Genomic DNA, 9,532 nt, shown 5'->3' on the forward strand with positions numbered 1-9,532 from the left:
AGGAAAGGAAAGGAAAGGAAAGGAAAGGAAAGGAAAGGAAAGGAAAGGGTGTATTGCCATTTGCGTGTATATGGCATAAATATATAAACTTCATGAGAACTTCAGAGAACTGAGCATATATTTGTGTATGCGCACCAAAATTTGTAGCTCTTAAGCTTTGTTTTTTTTTTTTTCCTTTAACTTTACACTTCTTTTGTCTTTTATATTTATATATATAAATATAAAAGTAATATTCCTCCCTCACCCCTACACACACTCACTCTCACACATACACACACATACACGAACACACACACACACACACACAAAATATAACAACTTACATTTAAAATGGAAGAATGCTACAACTCATCTGAATCATTTCAAAAGCAGAAATCTCTCTTGTCCAAGTATTCAGATCATGGGATCACACTGTTACATGCAGTTTATGTGGCCAGTTGTACCTGGATAACTTCACAGCATTTTGCCAAATACCTTAAGCTTTTTTAATACTACCATTAGAATTTTTCCTCAGCACCTAGGTGTTAAACACTTCAGAGTTTCAACTACTTTCATTACACATCTCTTACTGTATTTTCTACTCTGATGCACCCTTTTGAGGACAAAATTATATAAATAAATAAAGCCTATATGTAACAACATGTATTGAGAGACTCAAGACCATAAAAATATGCTTTAGCTACTTATGTTAATAGATTTTTAACCAGTCCTTAAACATGTCTGCAATTGCTACTGTCCTCTTTGAAATTATAGCCCTCTGTTTGGCTGAACTATTTAGTCTTTCAGAAGTTTGACACCAATTTCTCAATTCAGTTATTTGGTTCCATGGCACTCAGCTACAAATTACTCAAATTCTAAAGCACAGAAGTGCATTCACCTGCTTGAAATGCTACATTGGCTGAAAATATAGAAAGCTTTCTTTTCAATAAAACTGTCGCCTTTGGGAAGATGACAAGCCATTCCCTCTCCTTCTCTTCTTAAAGACATAATTCTTCTTTTCATTCATTTCATACTGTATGTTACCCTCTTGTGTTCTAACTGAACATTTTAAAATGTTATTGCATAACTACATTCAGATAAAGACAGTTTTACCTCTTGTAGCAGAACAAAAGTAGATTTTGAAGTAAAGAAGGGGTTGCCTACTATTATGGTCCTTACTGCAAGTGTCATTTATTGTACATGAAAGAATATTTCAGTCTTCTGAAATCAGGATAATGATTTTAATCCACGTCTTTTGGTAATGGATGCTGAGCTATTCAGAGCTATCTAGGGTATTTAGCTACAAAACAGCAATTAAATCAATGTGAATTACATGGCTAAACTTTCTGTTTGGTACTCGGTCACAGCATCTGCTGCAAATTCCTAAACACTGGAAAAGCTGCTGTCAGCTTTGGAACTGGCTGGATTGCTTAGCTTTTCCACTCACCTCAAGCCTTGCTGGACAAATGGTGATGAAAACCTTGACATAATTGCTGTGTTTTCCATTTGGCAATAAAGTGTGTAAATAATTTCATGTTGTTACTAGGGCTTCATGCTTATAAATCTTGCCTGTCCTTACAACTGGAGAATTAAGGTAGTAACCAGGTGGAAGACTGTCAATTTCCTACTGTTCTGAAATTAAGATGAAATATTCATACAGATATATAAGAAATTGGAAAAAAATGTTGAAGAGAGCTCTGAATGGTACAGTGGGTTTGAATGTAAAAAATTGATAGCTGCAGATCATTAGTATCTCTAAAAGCTCTGTCCTTCTTTTTGTCTGTTTCTTCACATTTGAGGATTATGTCTTTGTCTTTCTGGAATGGAATAATCCAGTGCAGGCAGGTCAGATACTGCCCTCATATTTTCAGTTATTGTTATAAGCCTGAAAGTGAGCCCAGAAGGAAAACAGAAGGGATTTAGAAAACATCCAGCCAAAATAATAATATTCTTTCACATTTGTCTAAATACTTTCAAATGTTACAGCATTCACTGCTTTGCTGCTAGAACATGCTGACACACAATGGACACTGATACAACAGGGCCAGGATTTCATTCAGACTCACTGGGGTTCTTGTTTTGGGTATGAGCCAGTTCCCAATAGAAACACTTCCACCCCACAGGAATCAGGGGGAGGTGGTCAAGGGCCTCCAAGGAAGGGATCACAAGGAGAAATCAGTGAAAATTCTTTCATTTCCCTATGGGTTGGCACAACCATGCAGTGCCCTGAGGAGCATTGTTGCAATCTATTGGATGAATGAATCAATGCCAAAATTTTGGCTTTTGTTATTCTTAAGCTAGAAGGCAATATAAGGACAATTTTCCTTGTGATGAAAATGGAATATTTTAGGGGAAAGCGTATGATGCGTACAGTTTCAGGAGACCTTTCAGCTTAAAAAGGGAAAGTGAAATGTGAAGTGCTAGTAACATGAAACATCTTAAAATTCTAATGGATAAAGTAATTTAAAACCTATTTAGAGTACACTTAAGAAAGGGGAAACTACTACTTTTCTGGAGACAAGTGTTTATTGGGAACTATATAGCCCCCTATGCACTCTGCAGCTGCACATGGTCTTACAGTACCAGAAGGGAGAGAGGCAACTGCTGGGGCTCCACCAGATAAAAAGAGGCTCTGAAAGCATCGGGAACCACAGGGAATGGAAGCCAAGGGCTTTGATAATGCCACAGTTCTTTAGGACAGCTGAAAACAAACAAACAAAAAAAAAAAAAAAACAAACAAAAAAATTGAATCAGCAGAATCAGCAAGAATCACACTTTAAGTAGAGAACTGGAAGAAAAACATCATAAATTCTATTTAATAAAGAGAGTAAAAATAGGTATTACTGGGAGCAGCGAAGTTACTAAAACCAGTGTTTTTAATTGCTTTTATGGAGTAAAAACTGCCTTATTGGAGATCATGTTGGATACTTGCAAAACTGCTATTGTTTCTGTTCCTTAGTTTCAAGACCTGGAAATACAGATCTATCAGCTGGTCACACAGTTCATACAATCTCCTAAATAAAAATTTTAAATGACACAGTGAAGAAAATGTTTCAGTTAAAATAAGAAAGAAATATTATAGAAATTATTCACAGTAAGGTATTTGCTATAACTTATTTCCCATCTTTGTCTAGCACCAGTACAGTAGCATGTTATTTTCATCGATAAAGTTGTTCTATACAAATATTCCCTTTCATGGCACATACAACAGAATTACATTAAACAATTTAAAGTTTTGTACTAGGAAAGAACCTTTCATTTTAAAATACTAGGGAAAAAAAAAAAAAAAAAAGTATTTAATCTCTATCTTCCTGCCAAATTTTGATTCCCTAAGCATGAAAGTTCATTTATACAGTGATCATGAAATATAAAAAATGTTTTGTTTTTGATCTTCAGGATTTTATCTGCCTCTTTAAACCACACACCCCACCATCTTTGACAAAACGTTGAAACAAATAGATTTTCAAGTTGCAGGAGCAGGTCTCAAGGGAAACTGTAAATCCTTCATCATCCAAAAATTGCTCTCTCTGTCTTTTTATTTTTAAATAAACCATAGACCAGATAGGTTATGTCAACATTTTTTCAAAAATTCTCTGACCACCTACCAGCATCATATATCCACACATATATGTTTCAGGAGCAGGTACCAAGGAAAAATGTAAATCCGTCATGATCCAAATCTCTGTCTCTCTCTCTCTCTCTCTTTTTTTTTTTTTTAACCACACCATAGACCAGATATATTATGTCAACATTTTATCAAAAATTCTCTGACCATCTATCAGCATTGTTAAAGATATAGACACACATATGCATGTGTTCATGCAGATATAGAGTATAAAACAGAACTATTTGGAGAATATTTTTGTTACCTCTATTAAATATGAATAACAAAGTTGGTAAAAAAGATTTGCACAAAGAAAATAAGAAACAATTCTAAATTCCTTTATAGCCACCAGACAATTTTGCAAATATGCTTTTAAATTGTATATGATTCCATCTCTTTACTATAATAACTCAGACACCTAAATTAAAGGCAAACAAAACTTGAAAGTCTTCGTGATTCATTTTGTTTGTATACATACCCTGTTCACCTGAATCCTTTCATGTCTTCTTTTCCTACTTTTTTTCTCCACATTCCATTTACCCTCCTTGTGATCTTTCAGTGTTCTGACCATTTTCCCAGAAAGCAGACACAAGAAGATCCTTCTGAAGTGATATTCTTCCTTCCAGTTCCACTTTAGGAAGCAATTTACCATCACTGGGATTATAACCATAAGTGCAAATAAACATGTTAACTTTAATAATATGAAGATACTGAAATCTAAATTTATTCAGGTCTTTTGAACAAGAAATCGTCATTGCAATATCTTCAAGTAACACCCAACCTTCTATCTCCACTCAAGTTTTCTCTTTGGTATCAGGTACTAGGATCTTGAAAAAAAATTGGTCACTGAGAAAGAGGTAATTCTCACCCATCCTTACTCTTCAGAAAGGAATTGCTCATAATGAATATCAAACCCCAAAGCTGAACTGAGCTTATTATAAGGATGGAGGCAGAACACTGTGCCAAGAAGCAGCTGTGAATCTTGTTCTCTCTAATGTTGCTAGTCAGGTAGATTTGTGTATTTGTCTTTCATCTCTGACTGAATTAACTTTGCAGAGTCTTCAGCAAATAGTTAGGGACAGTGGGGTGAAGGGGAGAAAACACATAAAACCTTTGGTAGTGATGAGCAGGGGAAAACACTTCCTGTATATGTGCTTCACTGGGAGCACAAGAACAAAAGGTTCATTAGAAAAACTGGCTTTGGATCTTAAATTTTCCGAGGGTGAATCTAAACAATGCTTTGTTATATTTGTATGGCATTATTTCATGGAAGGTAAGATTCCTTTCACTTAGATTTAGCCATTGGAAACAGAGGCCTGCAGACTGAGCTAATCCTTGAGTCTTGCATAATGGACAGTTCTAAGAAAGAAGACCTTCCTGTGAGTAAACCAGTTATTTGTCTTAGGGCAGGAAGAACAGAAATGCCTGTCTTCCTCCACTGACTGTGGAGGGAGCTTAAGTGGTTTGTTCAGACCAGATGAAGGCTAGCATCAGGCCAGTCTCAGCTTGTAGGATTAACTCTCAAGATAAGGAATGGCAGAGCAGAATACAGCTTCACCCATTCTTCCCATTCTTCCCTTCTTCTAACCTATTATCAGCATTCTCCTTCTGAGCACCAAGCCACTTCTGTATGTTTTGGGAATCAGGGCATATATTAGTGAGTAATAGAAATGTATTCTGCATCCTTTCTTCAATCAGAAATATATGAAGTTCCAGTACAAACTTTACAGAGAAAACTTTTAGGGAACAAGCTGCAGAAAGAGAAATGATCATCAGACAATACTGTGGGAAATACTATCTCTGCATTAAATGCTCAAACAATTCACAAAACAGAAAAAGGTCAAATTATGTGAGAATACTTTTCCTTTTGAATTTAGTAGCTAATTGTAAATGAACATACCACTGCCACAGCATAGACTGTTGTGACAGCCATATCGTAGTGAAATGAAAGTTATGGGAATTACTATTGGGAATTACTATTTTGTTTCTGTTAACAACTTGTAGGGAAAAATATATATATATATATCTAAAATAGTTGTATGTGAAGTCAGACTATCCTTACTATAGGCCATTAGCTCCATTCAGATAACTCTATGAAACACAACATGACAGCCAATGAAAATAAAGCATGGAACATTCAAAACTATCTTAAATTTAGATGTCTAGTATTTTATGGCATTACTAGTTACCCTATCCTTATTTTAATCCTCCACCCATATCAGTTCTATTTTCATCTAGGCTAACCATGTAGTTATTCTTAGTTATTCTTATAATATTTTCATTCTTCCAGATAAAATCACCATTTCTACTAAGACAGGATATTCAACATTGAGAAACCATTCTAACTTGCAAGCAGCTTCAAAAGTGTTTAAAATACATCTAAAATGCTTATTTTTTTTACATGTAATTTCACATAGTAAAATGCCCCTCCACGCTTTACATATTAAACACTTGATTCCAGAGAAACATTTGCAATTATTTCAGGTACAACAGAATCAAATCAATTAAACTAATTTAAATAGTATACTCTCAGCTCTCACTTACATGATGTAATATACTTAATACACAACTTTAACTGCATGAGTTATTCACAAGGTATAGAATCAAAGAGGAGAAAAATCTTTTTAACAATCACCTTTTGCTCTGAATGGTTATTTAAACTTAAGTGTCTTTTTTGCACTGTGTGTTTAAAGACACCTCTCCTGTGATGGTAAGGACAAGCATCAGGACTCCTTTGTTTTATGCTGAACTATTTATTTCAACACCACAGTAGTGGGATAATTTATAGCAGGCATGTTGACTAATGTATACGTTTACACCTCCTAAACGTGACAAGCTGCAGGTATGAAAACTGGGTGGTGTCTTAAAAGGACAGCGCATTGTTAGACCCACATTCAGTTCATTTTATCTAAAAATCCTGGAAGAGTTACTGAATTTAAAACACCTGTTTTTATTATTATTATTTCTTAATGTTTAGCATATATTAAATACACTGATAGTAGTTGATTTTTGATTTCTTCTCTGGATTTTGCACCAAGTATATTCAACTAGTTAGCAGAATATCAAAATTCCTCTTATTCAAAAAAAAAAAAAAAAAATCAGCTTATTGTTTCTGAATATATAGTTATAATTTCTGTTCTACAATGTGTGTTAACCTCTTGTCTCAATCTGGAAAGTAAACAGGTGATGAAAGATATAAATGTGACAGAAACTCCATTCCCATTCAACTGTATCTATGTCTATATGTAATGCAAAAGTAAATTCTGGAGGGTCTTTTGCAGAATTCTGCACTCCTGTAAGAAGAACCAGGAGAACATTTGGGAGCACTCTGTATTTCCAGCTAGGGCTGTCTACTATAAGACAAAATAAATGGCCCTTACAGAGTTCTGAACTAATAACATATACAAAACTGATTGCCACATATCAGAATACATTTCAGCTGAACAGTTTTAATTCGGAAATGGCAATTAAAAGTAACAAACCTCAAAGTCTTTGTAAGATGCAATGCGTTCTCATTTGCTTTGACATTTCCTGGCCCATCGCTTTCCTCATTGTTCCTGTTAATTCTATCCCATAGATCCCATAGACTTTTTTTTTTTTTTTTTTTTTTTTTTGGTATTGCTTTAAAGAGAATGTAATATATATTATCTGTCTCTGAAATAGTTGCACAGGGGAGAGTGAAGTGGTGACGGCCAGATTTTTTTGGTAGTTTTTTTTGCAGGCTCAGTACAGAGTTAGGTTTAAGCTAAAAACTTGCACTGGATTTGATGTAAAGTTTAGTAATGATGGTGCTGCTGATGGACAAAAAATAAGTTTCTGAAAGCGCTGTAGTGCTTCTCTTCCTACTTTGCAGCCGGAAGTACTGCAGGGCTGCACAGCACAAAGGGAAAGGGGACACCGGTACAGGCAAGTTTCAGCATTTATAAGAATAGGTCCTGGCTGTGGGAATCCAATACTGGTTTTGAAAATCTTTGGAAGCAGAGTATATTTCTCAGGAAACTCTGCAGGTGGCCCTAGTGCTGAGCTTTTAGAGGCACAAAGCTTTTAGACATCATCACACAGATTTGCTGTATACTTAAGACTGTTCATAGAATGGATGTAAGGTGCCCTAAATACAAGGTTGTTATAATAATAATAATAATTAATTATAATAGCACTATTAACAACAGCTGTGGACTCACTACCTATGTGCTCAAAACATAGATCCTTAAAAGCGAAGCTCAAAAGCTATAGTGTAGAAGTGTAGAAATAGCTTTTTATTGGTTTCTCCTTTCTATGACATTTATGAGTCACATGTCTATCAAAAAAGAAAAAAAAAAAAAGGAAAGAAAAAAAAAGAAAAAAGAAGCTTAGAAGCTTAGATCTGCTTCTTTTTAATAGTTTAGCTGCACTTGGAGAAAGATGATGCAAGTTATTTCACTCACTGCTGACTGAGCTTCTTGCTCAGGACACGATAGAACTTGACTGTAGAATCAAGAATCCCTGCAAGAGGCAGAATGGAAAAGGGGTATCCCTGGAGGCTGCTCTGTCTTTCATTGCCAGCCTCTGTAATTACACACCACCTTTCAAAGCAGCTTGTGAAAGCTGTCTTTGCAGTCTGTTTCTTTTTCCCAGGCCCTGGGGAAAGTGCATCATAGCCATTCCCTGCCAAATCCAAACACCTTACGATCAAGCATTTCTAAATATGGCTCTGCAGTAGAGCTTCTGGGACTAAAAATAATAAAAGTAATTTTTTAAAAAAAAAAAATACACTTTTTGTTTTCACTGAAAATTACATTTTCTTCAACCCATCAAGCTTTATGTAAATATCTAGATTGTGATGAATGTCTCACCTGGAAAGTATTTCTGATCCAGAATAATATTACTGAAGAGAGAGAAGTCAAAAAGCTCTATGGTAGTCAATAGCCCTAACTCTCTGATATTTTTTGTTCAATTTCCAGGTCACTAGCTACAACAAATTTTGTTTGCTTTGGGATTTGAAAGATTTGGGAAAATCTTTCAAAACCTTAAAGCTCTTCATAAAGTGGTGGTCCTCTCAATCTAGCTCTAGTGTCAAAGCAGCTGTCAAAAACATGAATAATAATAATAAAAAAAATAAAGTCTTTTTACTATTACTAATAAATGGATGCTTACTGCACAGATAACAAAAGATCAACATATATCCTTCTGAATGCTTACAGGCAAGGAAGAATGATTTTTTTTTTCTCCACAGCTTCATGTGGTAAGGAGCCAGATCATTCCAGCTCATGTTATTGCATTCCTTGGGAACATTCCTGTACAGTACTGCGTTGCTTCCCCAGTGCTAAGTGATAAGGACTGTAACTCCTTAACTCAGTCTGGTGAACATTTGTGTATGTTCAATTTCTTAAGTGAGTAAATGCTCACTGACATAAAAGTGGACTACAGAGGCTACCCCTAGATAGGGGAAGGCAAAGGCAAGCATAGATACTTCCGTCAGTTGCTCTTTTCTCAGCTGATTCAGGTTCCTAAGGGTAAACTTGTGTTATCCTTTCCAGTGACTGTGCACTTTGGAAGGATAAAGAACTATTTTAAGTTCTCATTTATATGGTGTGCTATAAAATAAGGCCCAAGATGGATGAACAGGGGCTCTGTTTTTTAACAACAGTGACTTAGAGATTTGCACATCAGCCATCTCTTCTGTAGAGTCAGACAGATTTACAGTGCCTGGAAATGTTTGCCAACAAAGATGTTATTGCAACTCCAGTGCCTGTTCAGGGAAGTTTATGAGGTAGAGTTAGAAACTTTCATATTGTCTTCCTGCACTTGATGTATAGGATAGACAATATGCCAAATGCATTGCTGAGTTAAAAGCAAAGCTACTGCGAAGCTGGGATTCTATCTACCATCAAGTATCTCACTCTCTGGTTTGCTGCCTCCACCCTTCACCTAGAAAATAACAGCCATATTTAACCTTCCCTGTGTGACTGT

This window comes from Oxyura jamaicensis, chromosome 3, assembly GCF_011077185.1.
Source record: "Oxyura jamaicensis isolate SHBP4307 breed ruddy duck chromosome 3, BPBGC_Ojam_1.0, whole genome shotgun sequence".
NCBI classification, from domain to species: domain Eukaryota; kingdom Metazoa; phylum Chordata; class Aves; order Anseriformes; family Anatidae; genus Oxyura; species Oxyura jamaicensis.